General features: G+C 44.5%; 1 long non-coding RNA gene across 1 annotated transcript in view; it reads left to right on the top strand.

The window, feature by feature from the left end:
• LOC102379778 overlaps nt 1-14,087 on the top strand; it is a 58,682-nt gene extending 44,595 nt beyond the window's left edge. Inside the window, exon 3 of the long non-coding RNA XR_001358318.2 lies at nt 13,917-14,087. This is a non-coding gene — a long non-coding RNA (uncharacterized LOC102379778). The remainder of the gene's footprint in view (nt 1-13,916) is intronic.
• Nucleotides 14,088-22,969: the final 8,882 nt, after the last annotated feature.

Raw genomic sequence — 22,969 nt, 5'->3', positions numbered from 1 at the left:
AAATGGCTAAAAATCCAATTATCTATTTGTTAGTTAGTGAGCAAACTGCTCTTGCCAACTGCATTGCAGGACTCTTCAAAGACAGGGCATTGCTAGCTCCTATGGAATTCAATGGGAGAAGAAAAGGGCCAATTATTTGAAAGCTAGTTCCTTAAAACATACAAATTAGGGCACACAAGCTATTGGGAAGAATGTCACTCACTGAATCACCAAGACAACTGTCTGTAGCATCTATTTTTATGTTAGTCTCCAATCCATTGTTGCTATTTTGGTTATGAGTGCTTGAGGTAACACAATTTCATGCTTTGAGATGCCTGAAACTCAAAGTAGAACAAAAGCCATTCGGTGATGCCACTGTGCAGTAGCTCCGGTTACAGTGCAGTCATTTAGGATTTGTATACAAGTGCAGTAATGACTGCACAGTCAGCATCTCATGTAGACATGGCCATTATGGCTCTTTCTGCATCTTGAATCAACCTAGAATATCTAGGTTTTCACATCTTTGTTCCTGAGTGTGGCAGAGCACCTTTGGTGTCTGCCACTTTAAAGCTGAGAGCAGGCAGCCAGCATTTGTGGGCTAGCCCTGATGAGGTGGTGTAACAGGGGGATTCCTTGGGGCCAGGCTGACATTGGCCAGCCCACCTGTTTCTGGGCCAGCTGCCCACTTTCTCTTCTGCCATGCCTTGATGATATATAATTATGATATTAATTAGGTGGAAGGCTGCCCATTCTTGCCCTAATGCCAGGGGGCGCTATCTCTGGCTCCGTTCCTCCCCTACAATGCAGCCCAAGCCTCGCAGATGGCAATCTCTGTTCTTATCGTCACCGGCCCCACACTGGGCCTCAGAATCCTCCAATAAGACCATTAACTAGATCCCTCCCATCAGGCAGCCTACTTCGCCCTCATTCTTGGCTGTGCAGCTCCCTGAACTGTTCCCCCTTTCAGGTGTGGTCCCCCCAGGACCTTTGGCCACACGGGTCCTGGCCTCACCTCCAAGGCCAGTCGGAAACCCCAGGCCCTCAGCTCTCGGCATCCCTCATGGTGGGCCCTTGGCCCTTTTGACCATTCTGGTCCTGGCCCCAGCATTGAACAGTTGAGGGTTTTCAAGTCAGGTCTATGAGCCTCTAGCCCCCTCTCTAACTTGGGTCTGCCTTCTTGGCCCAACTATAGGTTAGCCCACCTGGTTGTGGGAGCTGGGGTTAAGGTACCCTGACCCACCTTTCACCGGGGTGGTCACTGGCCTGGTACTTCCTGGAGGTTCCCGCATCACTGGGAGCCCCACCAGGCTACCCACTCCTGGCAGGGTGCAGTATTAGGTCATGTCCAGGACCAGGAGCCTCCAAACCATCCCCTACAGCTCCTGCCCTTACCTCCAGGATGTTGCATTCAGCCTTGCAGTCAGGCAGTGTTACTGCCTGGCCTGCCAGCAGCAAACTGCTGTGTTTAAATAGGCAGCCAGAGATCTAAAATGGCCACCGGAATCAAGCACCTGCTGGCTGCTTGGCTCAGCCCTTAAAGTAGCAGGTACCAACTGTGCCTTATGACAGGTGACCATTTTAGATCCAGGCTCTCAGGGCTGAGGCAGCAGTCTGCTGCTACAGCTGAAACAACAACACCTGGCTGAGCTGCTGTGCACAACACTTTGGAGAGGAACCATAGAGATGGAAGGAGGTTCCTGGGGGCCCAGTCAGGTCCCAAGTCCCACAAAGAGGGCTTGGGCCTAGTGAGAGCAAGGCCCAGCCTAGAAAAGGGGCTTATTATTTGTGGGCCTACACAGGGGCTAGGCAAGCCCCTTATTTAGAACCTGCTTGAGGCCTCAGTTGGGTCAGAGGCTGAGACCCCAGTAAGACTTCAGACGTGGTGAGGCCAAATTTGGGTCAAGAGTTAAGAACTTTGAGTAGCTGAATACACAGTGTGTCAGCATAGTGACGAGGAGCTCCAAGGGGGAGTGAGAGTCCCAGTGAAACCCTGAAGCATGGGTCACAGTGAGGCACTGTGCAATACGGATGCCATCTGTAAGGCATGGTAGGGAGGTACGGAGCTGAGGACAGAGCCCCCTGGCATTGGGGCATTCAAATGGACAGCCTCCCACATTTTACAACAGTTTTGGGAACAGCAAGTTGTGGCAGGAGAGACTGAGTGGACTGCCTTACTTAGACAGGTGAGTGGGTCGAGCTTGCAACCCGGCCCTGAGATGGCCCCTGTCACACTGAGTCTTTCTAGGTTTTATGACAGAGAAAAAACTTATATTAAAAATGATCTAAGTTGTGAAACAATCCACTAAAAAATTGAGAAATGCCAGATTTGTAGAGGTCCACACAGCTCAACCTCTGACCTTTCATGTGTGCATTTTTTCACTGACTCAGAAATGACATACTGGATAATTTAGCTGGCAGCAAGGAATGGGATTTGGATGAGGTACTGGGAGTATATTTTGGTTCTAGGCAGGTGGTTGAAAGCAGCCTAACTTAAAGCCTGGATAGACAACTCATTTATATTGGTCTAAATTATATGTTTTTTGTCGACCAATGAAAATTATACTGGGATCCTGATTGGGCAGACAAGCTGGCATTTCAAGGTAGCTGCTTTCAGTAGGCATTACAACATTTTTCTACTAGGGTCAGGGCCAGAAATTACATATTAACCAATATAAATGATCAGAAAATGGTTCAATCCGTAACACAACAGAAGTTCAGTGCACATAAACCACTTCCACAGTTGCTGAAACTGGATTAAGATAAACCTGGCTGGATCTAGTATTAGACTTAACTGATTTAGGTAAAATTGATTTATTGAATGATCCCCTCTAGATTCAAATTAACTCATAGTCACCAGAATCCCAGGCTGCTTTCCACCTCCCCATGTAAACCTCCCCTCACAGGGAGGGTGGCCTACATTGGGTGCAAGCTGTCTGCTCCAGTGGAGTAGGGAGGTGTGCTCTAGCACTCCCCAGTTTCTGGCCTGAGTCACTACAAGTATGTGGTTCAAGATTTGTTCACTTGCTTATCCACTTCCATCTACACAGCTTAGATTAACCTATGAAGTTTGGATCGATTCAGCCTCGGGCTTTTTTGGTTGTCTGTATTTAGCCTAGGTGGTTGGGAAAGTAGGATTTTTAAACTTCCAGGCTACGTATAGACAGTCAGAAAGCCCAAGGCTTGCAGGTTAGTTTGAGTTGTATAGATTGAACTGATAAGCAAGTAAACAAACATTGATTTTTTGATTCCAGAAATGCAGTCACATGTCTGCAGTGGACCAGGCCAAAAGTTGGAGAGGCACTAGAGCACACCACCCTGTTTGGCTGGAGCAGACAGTGTGAGCCAAAGCTATCTTGCCCACCCTGCAAGTGGAAGGTGTTTATGGGAAGCTGCAAAGCATCCTGGGATGCTGGGGGACTGTAAACTTGAATCTGGGATAGAGATTCAATAAACTAATTTAACCTAAATCAATTATGCCTGATACTAGATCCATCCAAGTTTATCTTACACTGGTTTTGGCCATTTTGAAAAGTGGTTTATGTGTACTGAATTTCTTTTGTGTTACAGATTTGAACCAGTTTTTGATCACTTAATTCCAGTTTATGTGTAATTTCTGTCCCTAGCCTAATGACTGCTTTATGCAAATAATTACTCCTAAATTGAAGTGGACAAATGACATCCACATTCCTATAACTGGCACTCATGTACTTACATCCCTGACTTTTCTCAGCTTAAGTCTATACAGTATTCAAGTGAGCTAGAGCAGTGCAGGGGTTTACATCATGGACAGAATCCTGTTTTGCTTTACATGCCCAAATGGCCTTGTAAGTGCTGTTTTTGTTGCAGTTTGTGATCCTAGTCCACATGGCTACTAAACATTATCAGTTGGCTGCACTCTGGCTGGGCAGGTATGTGGTTCTGTATGTGCATGCTTGGGTAAGCCTAAATCCAAGAACAATAGCCTAGCAAAATGGGAGAGGAGGCTTTTCCTCCAATGTTTTAGTCAAATTGCCCAGTGATTATGGCATTTGCCCAGGAAAGGGGAGACAGACATTTGGTGCCCTACCTTACCCAAAGGAGATTGGAACATACATCTCTTTAATTTGCCGGTGCTGTACTCTAACCATCAAATTAGGTATTACTGGGTGTGTCTACATGAGACTGTGGCAGTGTCAGGGGAGATGCCTGTACCTGGGTACTCCCCAGACTGAGATTGTCCAAGGAATGACGCTGCCCCTAGTATTTGCTTTCCTACCATGACTTGATTTATGATCACAGAACAGGATAGAGTTGACCGTGATGATGTGTAATCCCTTTATAGGTAGGATTCATGCTCAGGAGGAGTTACAGTCCAAACTCAATTCCAAATTAGGGCCTTCCCCTTTAAGGGTTGGTCAGGCTTGCAAGCGCAGTTGCCTTGTGCATCTGAGCAAGGCACTGCTGGCTGGGAGCTTCACCACCTCTATACTCCCTCCACAATCCACTGGAATTACAACAGAAATAGATACAACAGAAAACAAGAGCCTTTACACTCCTCTTACGCCCTGACTGGGAGTGTCGCAGCCTGGCAGCTTCTCTCACTGTCTCTTTCTCCCCTTCGAGCCTCCACAGCTACTTCTTAACTTCTTGCCGGAGCCTCAGCAGCCAGTCATCTGGCTTCTTCACCAGCTGACAACCAAACGCCCCTCAAGTAAGTGTATTCCCCTAGAGCTTCCCTTAGTTCTACTCCAGGCCTGGTTTTCTCTTCCACCCGGCAACCGGCAGTCTCTCTGTTCTGCACTAGGGTGCTTCAGTGCAGGGAGGGGGTGCTGTTTGCTAGCTAGCCCTGTACTGAAGCATCTTTGTGCCCCAGCCAGCCCCTCTGCAGCACGTTGAGCCAGCTCAGAGTGGCCTGGGGCTGGCAGGCTGACCCCTAGGGCTCCTCTAGCAGCCAATCGCTGCTGCTGGCAGAAGTGCTGGCGGAAAACCAAAACTGCTGTTGGTGCTTCTCGCAGCACCCCCACATTCTCAGAGAGGGCACCAGCTGTCGCCTCCCACTCCCTGGCCAGTGAGGGCCAATCTCAAGCGGGGCAAATGCCCCCCACTATGCCCCCCATGCGTTGCCGTTGTGTGGGCTGGATGTGGGCCACCAAGAGATTTTATCTGACCCATGTTAGGTCCTTCAGCCCCAGCTGGCCCAGGTGTGTGGGGCAGCTTGGGCCGTGGCATGTGCAGTCTATCCTGCCACTCTTGGACGTGCAGCAGGGCTGGACTAGTACGGCTTCCTGGCATCCCTGGTAGCAGCAGCTCCCTTTGGCTATCACTGCTAGTGTCACTGCCACTGCTGGACCCAGCCCTGCTGTCCAGTCACCCCAGCCCATCCATCCTGCAGCCATCAGCGGGGGCACCAAATGGAATGGGTGGGTGGGTTCTCTATGGAGGGATGGGTGTGCTTGGCCAAGTGGATGGGATAGGGCTGTGGGTAGGCACAAACTGGTGCCCAGGGGCAGGATGGGTTGGTAGGCATTCAGGGGCTGGGACCAGGGCCAGGGCTAGGGCCAGGGCCAGAGCTGAGGCTGGGATCTCAGGAGCCAGGACTGGGGAAGTGTGGGGCCAGGACTGGGGAAAAGATACGATCTGCTTCCTGCACAATAGGTTGTGATTGGCTTGATCCGCGAAGGGGGACAGAGCATAGTTCCATTACCTGGTCCTCACTACTCTTGCTCCAGCACAGGCATGCAGAGGCAGCCCCAGTACAGCATGGCTGTGGAGTGGTGTGGCTCAGCAACGCAGGGTGTCCCTGATGGATCGTGACTGGATTAGTCTACCCTGCAGTGCCAGGTGCTGCTCCACAGCTGTGCTGTAGAAAGGCTTCCTGTGCATGCCTTTGCTGGGGTAAGGGCAGTGAGGACCAGGTCATGGATGTGTGCTCTTCTCTGCCTGCAGAGTCAGGCTGATCATGATCCATCATGCGGGGAGTGGATTGCAGCCCTGTGCTTTCACCATCCCATGATCCTGGCTCTGGCCTCAGCTTCTCCTGCCCATCCCACATCTGCCCACAGCCCCATCCCATCCACTTGGCTGAGAGCATCCTGCCCATAGGGGTCCTGGGTCGATCTCCATGGAGACCTCACCTACCTGCTCCATCTGGCACCCCCAGACCAGTCTATTAATCTACCACTTAGGCTAGGGACAGAAGTTACACATAAACCAGTTTAAGTGATCAGAAACTGGTTTAAACCTGTAACTTAACAGAAGTTCAGTGCACATAAACAGTTTTTAAATGGCTGAAACTAGTTTAAGATAAACCTGGTTGAAAGTAGTATAGACTTAACTGATTTAGGTCAATGTGACCCTCCAAGATCTTACCTGAAAAGGGGGAAACAAAGTCCCTCTCTGTTTTTCCTGCCACAACTTGATTACAATAGAAAATATATAAAAGGGGAGGCTCCAATATTATATGGTTTCCATTCTTTCAAAGAAAGAGGGAATTCACTCTTAGCATATTCCTTGGGGCTCCACGTCCCCTACACCACTTCCATAGATCAACCATGGTTTTAAACAAGTGGTATATTCCCATTGCAAGACACAAATAGTACATTTCCCAAAACTTGGTCTTTCTTTTCTATATACAGTCACCTTAATGCCACCAAGTCTGGAGTGACCATGGTATTGGCAGAGTCTCACAGTCCTGTGTCACTTTCTCCCCCGGATAATTTTAATCAATGATTATTAGCTTGTGCTAATACATTCAGTGGTACATATAATTCTTAATCAGAAAAAGAACCATTAAAAATATGTATATTTTGTCTCGCAGTGCCCTATGCCTGGTGCTGTACAAGGATCGGGCTCACGTGACTGAGTCAAAGGCTGTCTCGGGTGCCTTGGTCCAACCATTGCCAAAGCTTCTCTGGCTTGCTCCCCTGTGAGTGATGCTCCTCCAAGCCTTCTTTTGACATGTCCTCCCTTTAGGCAAATCCCAGAGCCTCTGGTTCCTCAGCTTACTGGAGCTTGGGGCTTTCCTTGTACTTTTTGCCTGCCTCAGCACCATAGGTTCGGGTCTGGGTTGGGGCACGGAGGCTCTTGCAGCTGCCTCCATCACACTCTGGCTCTTGGTGGTCTTTTACTGCCTCTCACACCCGGACTCTCACTGTCTCTGGGTGCTTCAGTTCTATGTCACTCCCTGCATGTCCTCCAATGCACAGGGAGTATGTGCTTTGAAAACAGCATGGTAGTGGCGCATGCTGCTCTTGCATCTCCGCTTTTGACCCTGCAGGTAAGCTTGACTTGTCAACAGCCCTTCCCGGGCTCTTTTCCATCATGGTTTGGAGCTGACTAGGGTGTAGATGACCATGCGCCCTCAGTGACTGTCCCTTTAGTCACTTTAACTGGTGACAGTCAAACTGGTTTATGAAACTTTTGTCCCACACCCCTTACTGGTTCAAGTCAAATCAGAGTTCCCTAGCATCCTTTGAAGTCGTGGGCTGGGCTGGGCTGGGCTGTGCTGTCTGCTTCAGAGAGCAGGGCTGGCCCCACCCCTCTGTTCCCTAGTTGGAGCACTAAGGGCTGGCTCACTGGCCTCACTGGCTGGCTCACTGTCCCCCCAAGGCAAACCCTGGCTGGGGTCTGGGGCCAGGGAGGCACTAAACTCTTCTTCCCCTGAGTATGGAGCTGCCCTTCCCTGCTGGCTTCCTTAGTTCTGGCTGTGACTGTGGAATACAAACCCCAGAAGCACCTGGAAGCAGGAAGAGGAAGTGATGAGCAACTCTGCTGTGATTGTGGACTGTAAATCCCAGAAATCTTGGGGGCAGCAGGAAAAGGAAGTGAACACACAGCACATGCTGGCAACATGCCAGAGAGCCATGCTCTAGCACCCCCCAGCTTATGGCTTGAAGCACTGCAGGCATGTAGCTGCATTTCCTGAATCAAAAGAGAATGCCTGTTCATTTTGCTTATTGATTTAATCTTTGCAGTTTAAACTAACCTGCAAAGACTGAATCAATTCAACCTCGGGCTTTTTGACTGTCTGTACTTAGCCATAGGCAGTTTTGGTGAGCTGCTGTGGGAAATGCTGACCCAGCCCACAACACCTCATCAAACTCTTTAAGTGGCCCTCCAGCTCAAATACTTGCCCACCCCTGGCCTAATTGGGGGTCAGAGCACTGTGTTAAGAAGCAGCTATATATTCCAATCACTTCTAGATGAAGAAGGGGAGTCCAGAATCTGGGTCTCCAATTCCTGGGTGGCTGTCATAACCACTTGGCTATTAGGCTAAAGTATGTTGAGGGAGGAAGACTCCTCTGCCCAGTTTTTTGCTGGGCTACAGTTTTAGGACTTACAGTTGTCAAGGTATGGGCATATGAAACTGCATATCTCACTGTCACAGCTTTGTAAGAATGGTCCATAGATACATGGGTGCTTATGTGTTTATGGTGCATGTAGAATAGGATTGCAAGCTATACAAGTGGCAAACATGGCAGTTATGTGGCTGGGTAAATGTCATTTAGGTGCATAAAAGGTGAAACAAGGTTCTCCCCTGTCTGTCCACTCTTTGCTTACAAATACCAGTTTATATGTCATCCATCCAAACACCTAGTCTGCCTCTGCCTCTGCTTTCCTCAAGAGATTGCTGTCACATGTGGTATTCTGGAGAACAGAGATGGTACTGTGTCCATGTATTAAGTCTGAAAGGGGTGGTCAGAAAGGGAGCATGGTCAGCCTTTCTCTCTTCACCCCTGCCACAGCTGTTCTGGTGGGTTCCAAGTGTACCTAGCACATGCTGTTGGGTGGATCTGGAAGTTGTGCAGTGGTATGGTTGTACCCCCCTTTGATTTCTGCTTCATGCAAAATTTAACAGCTTGAGAGGGGCACCAACATTCCTATTCAAGCAGTGTTGAGGGAGTCAATTGACTTCATGGGTCATTATCAGGTTCCTCCTAATCTCTCTCCACTTCACAGGTGTTAACAACCCTCTCCTTTTAATGGACTTGATATTTCACTATTCAGACTATGCTTTCTTCTGCAATATTGCTACCTGTTAGCCATTCCTGATAATTTCTCTTTTCTGTTTCACAGCCCTACAGACTGTTTTTAGCTTAATCTTAACTCAGGTCTGGTGATATTAAAGTAGACATAGAAATGACTGACAGTGAAGTATTGGAGGCAGAGGCGACACATAGCGGGTGCATGTGGGTGCATGTAGACCCCCTGACCATGGCAGTGCACCCGCTACAAAAAGGTGTTGCCAACACTGTCGACGGTGCCTGTGGCTGCTGACACTACTGGTGGCATCTGTGGGCAGTCCGTTATCCCTGCTGGATGCTGCCAACACTGCCGGCGGTGTCTGAGGGTGGTCACTGACCCCTGGTCGGCGCTTGCCACCCCCCACCCTACTGCCGGCAGTGTCTGCGGGAGCTCCCTTGTTACCACCGCCAGGCTCCTGCCATCACTGCCCACACTTCTGCCACCACTGTGCCCCCCCAGCTGCCAGGGGCATGCATTGTTCATGACTGAAGGCACTCCATACAGTGGAGTATTGGAACTGTAAGTTGGAAAGCTGAACCTCTGCTCCTTCAGAGGTTGTTTTTGTTGGAGGGGAGCAAGAGCAAATTCAATGAGATAAAGCTTCTGGAATTTCTAGTCACTCTGTGGATATTTCTTATGTGGGGGAAGTTTGGGTTTTAAGAGTTTAAATGATCATAGATGAGCTTGTAGCCTTCTTGGTTTGGACTTAGTGTACACTGCTGCTGCACATAGTATGCCTACATAACACAAAAGAAGCTATATTTTTGTTTGTGCTGATGCCAGATTTAATATTTTCTTTAATATAGGTAGTTGGATATGTTTTATTGAGTTATCTCCCACTGGTATATACTTTAATTGATAAAACTCTCCAGAATATTCCTAGCGATCAGTTTCAGTTACTTTCTACCTTTTTCTGTAATGTCTTTTTATTATTGTTAGCCTTAGAAAGAATGGCACTTTTGACTCCATGTGTAACGGAGTTACTGGACTTTGTTTTGTTTTATCTTGGATGTTACCTCTACTCCCACTCTATATGGAATATTTTGTTTTGAAAAGAAAGTTAATTTACTGGACTTCTACATAAACACTTTACTATAATGAATCTGCACATTTTCTGAGTGGATCTGGTGCTGAATTTTCTCAGTTTAGGGATGTGTGTGCATGTGTTTGTATGTGCATATACATGAGAGCGTACATGTGCATATGTAAATTTGGGGGTTTGGTCTTTTTCTGTACATTTGCATATTATGTTAGCACTACTCACTCTTATTCACTTCTCACACTGGTTTAACTCTGGTAAAGTCTTGATTTATCCTAAGCCAATGATCTCAAGTGGAGCGTGAAGACTTTTATGTAAAACTTTTCAGGGTTTAACGTAATTAACTCTGAAAACCACACAGTGTTTGTAAGTAGAGGTCTGATCTGTTTTGTGGGAGTCTGCAAATAATCCCTTATTTCTTGACTGTTGTAATGTTATGGCATTAGATGCACCATGGATTCATAGCCTTGTAGGAGATGGCAACTGACAACGTCAGAAAAATGTGTGGGTAGGGAAATACATTGCTTTAATTGTTGAAGTGCTGCATTAGAGTCTTGTATCAACAATATCTGAGTATTCATTGTTCGGGTATTTCCAAATCATTTTTATTCTTGTTTTCACTGAGAAAAGATAGCTAGGTCTGGGCACATGCCTCAAACTTTGTCCCCAAATTTGCAGGGTTTAAAAAATAGATATGTTTTTCTTGTTTTCATACATCTTCTGCATTAACTTTCTGTAGCATTCTAGCTAATTAGTCTACTGCCAGAAATATTTGTCAGCATGATGAATTTTGAGAAGACCTGTTGGTGAACATTTGAGGAAACAAATTTTGAATTCATGAACTAAATTATTCACATCACAGCCTTGATTCAGAGTTACAATTAGGTAGTTGGGAATCAAAAGCAGTAAGGTGATGTGACCTATATACATAGTGAACAGAGAGATGTGATTCACCCCATTTATCTGAAGTCAGGCAGAAGGCAGGGTAGAGAGATGCCTTCTCGACTGATTCAGTTAGTCTGCATCTATAAGAAGCTTCTCTCTCCTGCCTAGATGAGTGGTGCTCAACCTTTTTCTCCATGTCTGTCCACTGGCTGGATTCCACTTGTGATCCTGATCTGGCAGGGAAGGTGTGGTGGGCACCATCTGGCCACATGGAAGGGGGTGGGGAGGGGTGGGGGACAGTCCAGCTGCTATCTGGCCCTGCAGAAGAAGGGGAAGTGGCCCAGTCCTGCAGGGGGAAGGGGCATAGTTTGGCCATGCATAAAAAAGGTGGTATGGCTTGTCCTGTGGAGCGGAAGGAGAATGGGGCATTGCCCAGCCCCAACCCAGCTTTTCAGGGAGGTGTATGGCCTGGCTCCATGGGGAACAGGGGGCATAAACTGGGTAAAGAGATCTTGGTCTCATGAGGATAAAATGAACCCTGCAGGAGTCTTGGCCCCAGGAGGGTAGAGGGGGAGTGGTCCAGCCCCAGCCCAGCCCTGTGGCGGGGATGTGGCTTGGCTCCATGGGAAAAGGGGGTGTGGCTTGGCCCTGTCAGGGAAAAGGCATGGCCTGTTCCCAATCCAGATGCAGGAGAGGGGGCATGGCCTCACTCACTGCAACTGGCAGTTTTGGGTTTGGAAATTTTGTCGGGCGGGTGACCATATTAATGGCCACAATTCCCCTGCCACCAAATTTCCTACCCTATGGGGAGCCTCGCAGACCAAATACCATGGCTCCATGGGCTGCATTTGGTCTGTGGGCTGGAGGCTGAGCACCCCTCGCCTATATCCATAGTGAAATGTAATTGCCACAATTGAAATTTCAGATGTCAGCATGAGCTGCTTGTTCATGAAAAAACTTTAGAGTAAGAATTGTTCACCTCAAGTATCCAATGTGTTCCTTTGAAGAACAAAAATACTTTAGTAGTTCACTAGTTAGTCTTCAATAATTCTTGACCACAATTTGCTAAATTTGCCAATTTATTCAGAAGGTATTTGTTCAGCTGTTATAGTGGTGGTATCTTAAGAGCTTCTCTATGGCAAAACTGTACCAATCTTACGTTTTGATTCTCCCACTGAGCTTATTCATGTGTTCAAAACTCACTAATGTTTATAGAATTTTTGTAGAATAACTTCAAGGACCCAATTTCTTGTGCTTGTGTCACAAGGATGCTGTTTTCCAGAACTTTGTAACTTCCAGCACTGCATTTGCTGGAGTTGCAACAAACTCAGAAAGACCACAATAGCTCAGAATGTTTTTAACACTATGGATTCCTATTTGAAATCTCTGGATTTATCTTGTTAGCACTGTTAGATATCCAAACATAATATCCATTTTGTAGCACCCTATGGCACCCTTGAAAGTATCTCAAATCATGCTGGTTGAGAATCACTGGTATAGTGACAGGATGATTCTCTCATGCTTTTCTTCCCTACTACTACTAAACCACATTTAGTATACAGGTAATTTCTTGATATAAATACAACTTTGAAAAGAGGGGTATGTCCTCTGTGAGTGTCTGGTGGAATTTCTTGTAATTTTCAACCTTGCAAAGTCTTCCCTCATTTCCCTATGTATATTATTAAGAGAGAAAGCATGGTCTGGATTGTTATGTCCATGTCCTATGAGTACCATGCAGGGTCACTTTCAGGGTTTAGCATTTTGGATTCTAGCTTTTAAGTTCCTTTTATGCTATGGACATGCTGCATAACTTTTGAAAAGATTCTTTTCAAATCTGTGTGTAGTTTCCCCATTTGACCTGTGCAACTATTCATTGGTCTCCATTCTATTCTAAGTGTATTCCCTCTTCCATCCCTCCTTCTTTAGGTATAGGTTCTGTCCCATAAAGGGTAGGGCTCATGTTCATTTTAATTTCTTTAAGGTATCATCAGTGACCTACTGCCTCATCCATTCTTTCTCTTTTTCTGTCATATTCATGATATCAGGAATAGTATCCCTACACTGTGTATTATTTAACTGTCAGTGAAGTCTGTTTGACTATTCTCACTATGTTTTCGTCTGCATAAAAACAGAATGCACTTGGAAAGATAAACAACCTGTTCCTATTAAAAAGTCACCAGAACTTAACTTCATGCAGACAACTCATTAAAATATATACACTGGGTTTCTAATTAGAGGATCTTTCTTGATATCATAAATAATTCAGTAACTAGCTACAGATCAAATTACTTACAATCAAAACAATGTAGTTTACAAAAAGTAAAAGGAATAAGTATTTTTCATTAATTAAGTAGTACAAAATGGAAATCTATGGGACGTGGTTATGTAGTGTGGAAAAAATAGATCTCAGGTTTTCAAAGTGAGACTACACAGATCTTCAGATCTTCCATGGTCTTCAACAAGTACGTACATGCTCTCCATCATGTTCTACCATTTTGGTCATTGTCATTTTGGTCAGACAGTTTCAGAAATGTAATGGTGTTTGTGTACAATCTGAATGTACATGAGTTGTGAGTGGGATATTTGAAAACTGGTCATGCTGAGGAATTCCCTTTACTTGATCAAGTACAGTCAGTACTTGAAGACTTTTCTTCAGCAAAGAAATTACAAGAAAATGTTGTTTCGCTGTGTAATCCATGTGTCCTTTTCCTCTTGGAAGTCACAGAGTGAGGTTTAGTGTATACCACTGAGGAGAAGCTTGCCACGTTGAAAGCATACGTATCATGCCAACGATATCCAGAAGTGTGAAGAAATCCTTTCTTTCATGATGAACAGAAAAGAAGCTGGAAACAAGAGGCCAGGTCCAAATCCTTTAACCCCCGAATAACTAAGCTATGTTAAGAACTACTATATAGGGCTATCTTATGAGGTAGGTGATCCATTTTTTATCTGTATGAATTTTTATTTTTGATCTTTGTAATTCTTGATCTCTTTTTCTATTTCTTTTTAGAACTATTCTAAAATAAAGGAGAAGGGATGGAGAACAAGAGACCCAGGACAGCTTGCCATGGCAAAGACATTAGGGATGAGAGAATGAGGATGAGAAGACCCAATTCTTTTGTGGAGAGAACTACATTCAACAAGGACTCTCATTTGCTCAGCACATTCATGTAAAATATATCACCATAATAAAATAATTTAAAATTAAGTGTTTCTCATACATTATTATTTTAAAGCAAGTAGTAGTCAAAAGCTGGCAGCTGATAGACAAATGGCATTTACCAGAACACATGTTCATTGAAACACAAAATCCATTTAAAAGAGAGGTTATTTGTACTATTATGCTTAGAAAAGTCTGACTTGGTGTGAAGAATCAAAGGCATAGATTTTAACCTGTTTTGTATATATTGCTACTCCACTGGTGTCAGTGACACTATTCCTTATTTTACAGCAGTGTAAATGAGATCAATGAGTCTTCACTTCTTAAAACAGTTCAAAGTATTGTCTTGTTGGAAATTGTGGAAATCTCTTCTTGTAAAACGAAGAAAGAGAAATCACTTGTGTAGTTTCTTTTATTTTGTGTCAAGCTGATAAAATCCAAAATGATGCAAATCCTTTTAAGTCTGCTTTATTAATTAAGGAGCTGAGGATATGTAACAAGAGACTTGCTTTACAAAGGACCTAATTCTTATATATATATATATATATATATATATATATGACTGGAAACCTAAACTACATCATGGAGCACCATTACTTTGCACTTTGGTGATGTGTGCCTTTCTACTTAATCTGAACCTATTAGTGAATCTCTGGGTTTTGGAATCTTTGGACTTTGGAAAATACTAAAGTTCAGTCACACATTCTCACTGGCTGCCTGGTGGAAGTAAAATAAAATGATCAATTCACTGACTAAGCAATGAATTCCACAAAACTTACCAGCTACAGCAACTGCTACCCACTCTATGCTCATCTGAATGCATTAGTTCTTACTATATTGGACCCACTAGTTCCTGAAAGCTGGATACTTAGCTGTTGTAAACTGGTGGACCAAGAGAAGCAGCAAACATCATCCTACAGAAGCAAACATCATCCTACATATATTATTATAATATTCAGCCTCTGGGAAACAGCATCTTCTTAAATGAATATACTTTTAGAATGGGAGAATAGCATTGTATTTGAGGAGGGATTTTTGAGAAACTCTGCCCCAAATCACTGGGGCAAGGTAGCGAGAGAGAACCTGAAGAGCCATCTCCCTTTCTGTCCTCTTTGGGGGACAGTACGGATCTCTGCTGTACAAAACATGCAGGATCTCTTTGAGGCCTGCTGGAATAAAATGTTAACAGTGTTGTAATCATTACCATCCTCCTAGGGAGGTTGGCAGTAGTTGTATTTTAAGAATACAAAATACAGTTGGCAAAACTGTACGAACTTTACATTTTGGTTCTCCTACTATAGTTGTGGCATACTGTATCCTATAGTTGTGGTCAACTGTATCCAGAGATTCAGTGCTTTAGCAATGTGCCTCTTCCATCATCTCTTTATCTGTATGTTAAAGCTCGTTACTACTGTGCAGTAGTGATGTGTGGTGCGAAGTGTGATGTGATGCTACTGCACAGTAGTAACAATCTACAGCACAGTTAGCATCCCCTAAAAGCCATTCAGTGATGCTATTGCACAGTAACTCTGGCTACCATGCAGTCAGCATCTCATATAGATGTGCTCACAGATACCAAACATTCTTTCAGTGTTCACAAATATTATTTTTTTTAAACAACGCATATTTAAAGACACTATCATCCTGCTAATTTAATGAATACAAATTCTGCTGTTGACCTAGGCCTTGTGCAGACACACAGTTTTTCCTGGAGTGTTGTTACTCTCCCAGGAGAAACCATGAATGTACAGATGTACAGGTTTTTTCTCCCAGAGTAAGAATGTCTGCTTCATGAGAAAAATAACCTGGGAATAACCAGGGCTAAATCACAAATGGCTATACATGCTGCCACTGGCTTTTCTTAGAAGAGAACACAGTCCTTCAGTATTTCCTTCCTTCCTCCTCCCCAGAAGAGTGTGTGTCATGTGCTGGGTTCTGATGCTTCAGCAGGGAGCAGAACATGCCCCCTTCACAATCCCCACTTTCTGCTGCAGAGGAGCATAGTATGACCATGGGCAGTCAAGGCTGTCCTATGCACTGCTGCCATCTGTTACCAGGCAGCTTAAGAGAGCCTGCAGAGCATGCTAAGATATGTACACAGGGCTCCCCGCTTTCCCTCTCCCACCATGGTTGCCAAGTCACATCGCAAGCTCTCCATTCTTCAGGGCCTCAGGATTTGAATGTCAGTATATGTGGCACTGGGTAAGTTTTTCTATCAGAAGAATTCTCCCAGATTATATGGGTGTGTGTCTGCAACATTAGATGAAGAAATGGGTCAAGGTTTGCATGTAGCTTGCACCATGTGCAATATCCACAGGGGTCCACTTGCTTGCTGGTTCCTTCCCTACCCCCCTTTACCTCCAGTTACTTTCCTGCCATAGCTTTGGTGTTACTCATTGTTGATGAGAAGGGGTCCTTGGGGGGCAGTAGTCACCACACAGGGTATGTTGCATGGTCCAACCTGACCAGCCACAGCTGGGGCCTTTTTGTCTTCTTGCACTACTTCCCCACTAAGATGATACAAACATAGGTTTGTGAGACACTTGTTGGGGTCTCGACTGTCACAGCCTGGGCCCCGTTTTCCTTTCTGGCCATGCCCTTCACCTGGGCCTAATGTTCAAGACCTCAGTCTCCAGGGTTCAGCCTTGCCTTGACAGCAATCCCCGCTTTTGGAGGGGGGTCCACTTGCACCTCAATTGCCTCTGCCTTAGGGCACCTTTGGTGTTGGCTGGAAGGGGAGTGCACCAAAGCACCCCTGTCCATTGTCTCTTCTTCCCCTACAGCCACAATTCAGTCTTCTGTTGTCTAACCGCAACATACATGCCAACACAATGACTGTGAAACAGAATCCTCCCAACCCTGGGTTAATACTCTATGCTAAGAGTTCCCCTTGGCTTCTTCTTCTCAACTCTTGTGAACTGCTTGAGCACCTGCCAGCCCTCCTCCTGTGGCAGCTTTATTCAGGAGCTCCTTTCTTTTTAGCTTACAGGGCCAGACTGCCCTTTCCAGCTCAGTGACCTGACTTATATTCCTCAACCCAGCCCACTTCCAGCCACCTGATTGGCCCTTTTTGTCTCTGTTTCCCTATGGCTAGGTGCAGTTAATTTCCTCATTTGCTGCCTGATCTCTGGTCCTTTACCTACTTGAGCCCTCTTGGTAGCATGGGCAGGGATTTCCTGTTACAGCACATACACAAAATTTCTGTGATTGAGTGTACACTGTTAAGTCAAAGTTTACAGGGTTGCTAAGTGTCTGAGAGACAGGAAATCCTTTAGGATACAGCCAACCGAGGGACAGACTGCATAATTTAAAAATACCTGAAGGTAGCTTTAACAGAACACAGTTATCTTTCAAAATATTATAATTTTATTTGCATAGGGAAAAAAGGCAGACCTTGCTAATATTTCAGTGCTCCATCCTCTCTGTGTTCCTTATGGCTTTTGATCTCTCATTGCCTTTCTAGTCTTCCTTTACATAACTCCATAACTGAGATATATGCTGTTAGTGATTCGAAGAATATGCATTTTGCTTAAGATAGCCAATTTGTACTTTTTTCATCTGAGCTGCAGAAAATTGAAAAGTTGTAAATTAATGCAAAAGTAAAAGGTGCCTTTTAGGAATAAAGTGCAAAATACATAGACGTCAGCATCTTAGATATTGGTAAGTATCAGAAAAAATTCTTGAGTAAGTTCCAGGCACAGGCAAGTGCAGAACTTTATGCTTCATAAACTTCAAATTACTGGTTAACTTTGTAGCCCTGATTCATGGACCTGAACTGAAAATGTCATCTTGGCTTTCACCACATAACGAGTTTGACTTCAATATTGGATGTACACGAGAATATGGGTAGCTGGTTTGTGTCAGAGCTGATTTGGATCAGTGCCTCGACACAGTGGAACTTTCTAGCACAAGGCACGGTAAGGCAGGGGAAGTCTCGGCATGGTGAAGAGTTCCGGCGTGGACAGAGTTCCTGCCGAGGAAATGCAGATTTGCATAATACGATTGGCCGATGTTAAATTATTCCCATGTGGCGGCTGGCAATTGGCTCGCTAGCTGTATAAAAGGTTAGGGGCGTTTCCGCCCTAGTTGGAGAACTCCGCGATTCCCCCTGGAGTGGAACTCCGGCAGCTTGATCACCTGCCAACGACTCCCCGTCGGCGAAGCCTTGCGACGTATCCTCCGTGTTGCATGCCCGAGTTAGACACGAGTTGCCCGGTCTACAAGAGCTCTTCGATTACCGATTAAAGAATAGAATTGTTGCAACTACGATTGCCTGCGCTGTATACGACTCTACAGTGTAAGTAAAGCTACCTCTGTTTTTTCCAATTGATATGCGTCTCGTCTGTGCCTAATTCCGCTCCGGTGATAGAGAGTACCCATCTGCCCGCCACGGGATTGCAGCCGCAACCCCAGCTAGCATTCCCGAGGACTCCTGATCCTCGATTCCCCCTCGGCCCCCACAGTTTGCTGTCATCTGTGTCTGGAGTTATCTAAACCATGTACGCTCAGGGGCACATTCCAATAGTTATATTAGTTATTGCTTTTATCTTAAACTGAATAATGTAGTGCTAGCACCCTCGTACATTAGTAAAGCATCTAGTTTTTCTTTAATTGAAGAAGAATGTGGCTATGTTATATGTGATGATGTGCCACATCATCTGCACCCCCCTTTTCAAAATCCTAGACCCACCCATGTGTACACTAATACCTTGCATAGGGAAATATTTGCTTCTTACAGCAAGTGACATTCTGAGGAATGTCTCAAACTCTGAACGCTTTCCTGGGGAACCCTAAATGTCCTCAGTGCCCATCAAATTCAGTACTCAGTATTTCATAGTATTTTGACCACAATTTCTAAGTAGAATGACTTCAAGAAACCTGAACTTCCACTGAAATTGATTGGAGCTAAACACACTTAATACCTCTTGGTATGCCTAGCATTTATTTTTGTCTCATGATTTTCCTGAATTCTAGGTTATGAAAAATGGAGAACTCAATCCATTATTTTCCTGTCTAGTAGTGATTGGCTTCCAGCTTATTCCAGACATCTTTTTCCTTCCCCCTTGCCTCAGGGGTTGGGCTCCTCAATCATCCTTTGCACTATGGGAGTAAACAGAGAGGAATATAGTAATTCCTTATCCCCTACTAGCAAATACCAGGGTCCATAATCCTATCACAATATTCCACGTATTATGGATGAAATGCCACCCCAAGATGTATGCCCCGCATTGTTTGAAGAGATGAAGTAAGATATAATTGATGTATACATCTTGTGATAGTTCCTCACAGCAGGTGAATTTCACCCTAAGATTTTTTTAAATTATTGAGATGATAAAAGCAACCACTTAGGGGCAGTAGATATTTGTGTTTTGATGATATATAGCATGCAGATCTCCCTCACCAATCATTTGCCACTTAATAAAAAATACAAAGGTTCTATAACAATTGCCAAATTAGATTGTGCAAAACACTATCATCAAGAAGCATGAATTAAACTTCCTACATTACTCATAGCTTTTTTCAGGAAAAAAATGTATGTTTACTAGAGAAAAATCTATGTATTTTAACTTTTTTTCTTTATATACTATTGTGGGACTTTACATCTTCACATCAGCAAATCTTATGCCTCTCTTTGAGGTTCAGTATCCTCACAGATCAGCCCAACAGCTTTTACTGTATAAGGGAGTGTTGGTTATTGTTAAAATGCCACAAGTTGGAAAAGTTCAGCTCTAATGTCAGAGAAACTGATGGTTACACAATTATTCCTAAGCTTCATGGGTCCCACAATCCATGAAAACTACACGAACAAATCATTTCTAATTCAATATGTATTTTTATACTTAATATGCAATATGCTACTGACAGGAAATAAAGATTAGATAGATGCCAGCTACTGCAGCTGCAGTATAAAAAGATCACATTTGATACAATAAGCACTACTCATTTCTTAATTTAGCTGGATAGAAACTTCACTCCTTTGGGTAGCAGGTTTCTTCATTCACTCACTATACAGACATTTCTTATCTATATTATTTTCTGTAATCTGCCTTGTGAGTGCACTAGCCTCTTGAAATAGCCACTGTCTATGGTCATTTTTAGTCATGCAAGGAGGAAGTGATTGTGTTATGTGCTTTTAGTAACTATGCACAGTCTCGAGGTACTTAAATATGTCCACATATTTAAGAACAAGTGGCCTTGTGTACTTTAGTAATCAATCATGTGCCATTAAAGTATTGCATATACTTAAGCACCATTTTTGAACTGGGACCTAGTTCAACTAATATATGCTCGACATCTTGCTTTCTAGTTGCATGACATTGTTATATTTATATTGCAGCAGCAAAATGGATTTAAATAGTATTATTTTTCTCAGCCTTCTTTTCAGTAATTTAACTTTTTCCAGCTCGTGGCTGTTTAGGTTGATACTTCTCATGTTTGTTTCCTCTGATGTGAATAATTTTGTAAAGTTTAAAGGCAATTTATTCAGCTGTTTTTGAATTATCTAAATATTATGGGCACCCTGTGGTTTTTATGCTTTCAGGAAATGGTTCAGATTTTATTTATACTCGGATAACTTAACAATGGTTTGGATTTAACACTTCAAACTCAGCATGCACATAATTAAGGAGAAATATGGGATTTTCTCTAAGATTAAATTAAAATAGTGAAGAAATAAGGCTATGACAGCGTGCAAACAGCTTTCCCACTTACTCAGTACACAATTGTTGTGCTGAATCCTTCAATGACTTAGACACCTCTGAATAAATCAGTTATTTAGGTCTTTGCAGCACTGCATCATAGTGGTGTGCAAAGATTCATCCAAAAGGCAAATCTGAAACCCAGAATCTGCCCGAGTAATCAAGCCAGCTGCTGGGCACAGATGCATGCAGAAGGAATCATCTCCCATGCAGACACAGCATAGCTGTGTAACCACATGCACTGATGCTTCTCCAATGGCACAATCATCAGAATATTCTTTGTAGGCTACTTATGTGAGAAATGTAAAAAAGGACCTGTACAACAGTCTTTTCCCATGCTATAGTAGAATGTAAGCATTCACCAGGCTGAAGCTCTCTGAAATCTGGTAAATATGCTAGTAAAAAGCAGCTCAGATGCCTTTTGCACAAACTAAACTTCACTGTAGATTTTGCAGCTGCTGTATATCTGCATCTTTCCTCCTAATTTTTCTAATTTGTAGAAAATTACTTATCACTCTATAAATATTTTTACATAGAAAATGAAATAGAGGGTGCGAACCTAACAATGAATTTCTTATAACCTGCCTCGGAAGATTTTCTGGTGTACTTTGGGGCTTATCTTTACTGAAGCTCACGGCTTGAGTTAATACACTTGAGTTACAGTCCTCAAGCTATCTTAAGTGGAATTATGGCCTGCCTAATTTCAGTGGAAGCACCTACGCTGCAAAACAACGCTCCAGCTATACAGAGTGATCCAATTAGCAGCACATAGAAGTTGGATTAACAGAGCGATGGGACAGGTGAGGTGTCATAGATTAAACTGCTGCACTCAGGCTTAGTTTATACCTATGTGCTGCTGTCACTTTAACTATAGTGAGAGTGCTATAGCAGCTAATGGAAATGCAGCCCTGCCAGCAAAAGGAATATGCTGCTACCCAAAGCTTTGCTGACAGAAGGCTTCTGCCGCTGGCAGGGCTGGAACCACACTGAAGGTTTTGCTGTTGGGATTTTGCCACACCCCTTGCAACCATGCTTATGTTGACAGAACTTTGCACATAAGGTTTAAGCAGTTTGTTCACCAGAGCACCCCAAGGGATGACGACTAGGTCGAATGGTCATAAACTACTACAAGACCGTTTCAGGCTGGACATAAAGAAGAATTTCTTTACTGTCCGAGCCCCCAAGGTCTGGAACAGCCTGTCACCGGAGGTGGTTCAAGCGCCTACATTGAACACCTCCAAGAGCAAACTGGATGCTTATCTTGCTGGGATCCTGTGACCCCAGCTGACTTCCTGCCCTTTGGGCAGGGGGCTGGACTCGATGATCTTCCGAGGTCCCTTCCAGCCCTAATGTCTATGAAATCTATGAAGTATAAGTAATGGTTGAACTTCAATCCAGCCTCTGACAGGCAAATTACCTTGGGTTTATAGTAACATTTTGTCATGCATGTCTAGGTCTAGTGGTTATCAACTTTCATAGATTAATAGATTGTAGAGTCGGAAGGGACCACAATGGATCATCGTGTCCGACCCCCTGCCCCTGGCAGGAAAGAGGACTGAGGTCAGACGACCCCCGCCAGGTGACTATCTAGCCTCCTCTTGAAGACCTCCGAGCTAGGTGATAGCACCAGCTCTCTTGGAAGCCCATTCCAGATCCTGGCCACCCTTACTGTGAAAAATTTCTTCCTAATATCTAACCTAAATCCACTCTCAACTAGTTTACACCCGTTCCCGTTATACCTAGTCACTCCCTGGGGTGCCTTAGTAAACAGCGCTTCCCCTATTCCCCGTTGACCTCCCCTAATAAATTTATAGGCGTCCACAAGAACTCCCCTCAGCCGTTTCTTGTGAAGGCTGAAGAGATTCAGCTCTCTCAACCTCCCCCCGTAGGGTCTATCATGAAGGCCACTAATCATGTGAGTGGCCTTCCTCTGGACCCTCTTGAGATTCCCCACGTCCTCTTGAAGTGTGGCGCCCAAAACTGGACAAGGTACTCCAACTGCGGCCTGACCAGTGCAGCATAGAGCGGGAGCATCGCCTCCTTTGTTCTATTAGTCATGCACCTGCTAATGCACAACAAGGTGCGATTGGCCTTGTTGATGGCCTCGTCACACTGCCGGCTCATGTTCATCTTGGAGTCAATTATGACTCCAAGATCCCTCTCTGCCTCCGAGCTGCTGAGAAGGACACTCCCCAACCTATAGGT

This window comes from Alligator sinensis, unplaced genomic scaffold (genome assembly GCF_000455745.1).
Source record: "Alligator sinensis unplaced genomic scaffold, ASM45574v1 scaffold660_1, whole genome shotgun sequence".
NCBI classification, from domain to species: domain Eukaryota; kingdom Metazoa; phylum Chordata; order Crocodylia; family Alligatoridae; genus Alligator; species Alligator sinensis.
The sequence above is the reverse complement of the archived record's forward strand: the minus strand, read 5'-3'. Positions and strand labels throughout refer to the sequence as shown.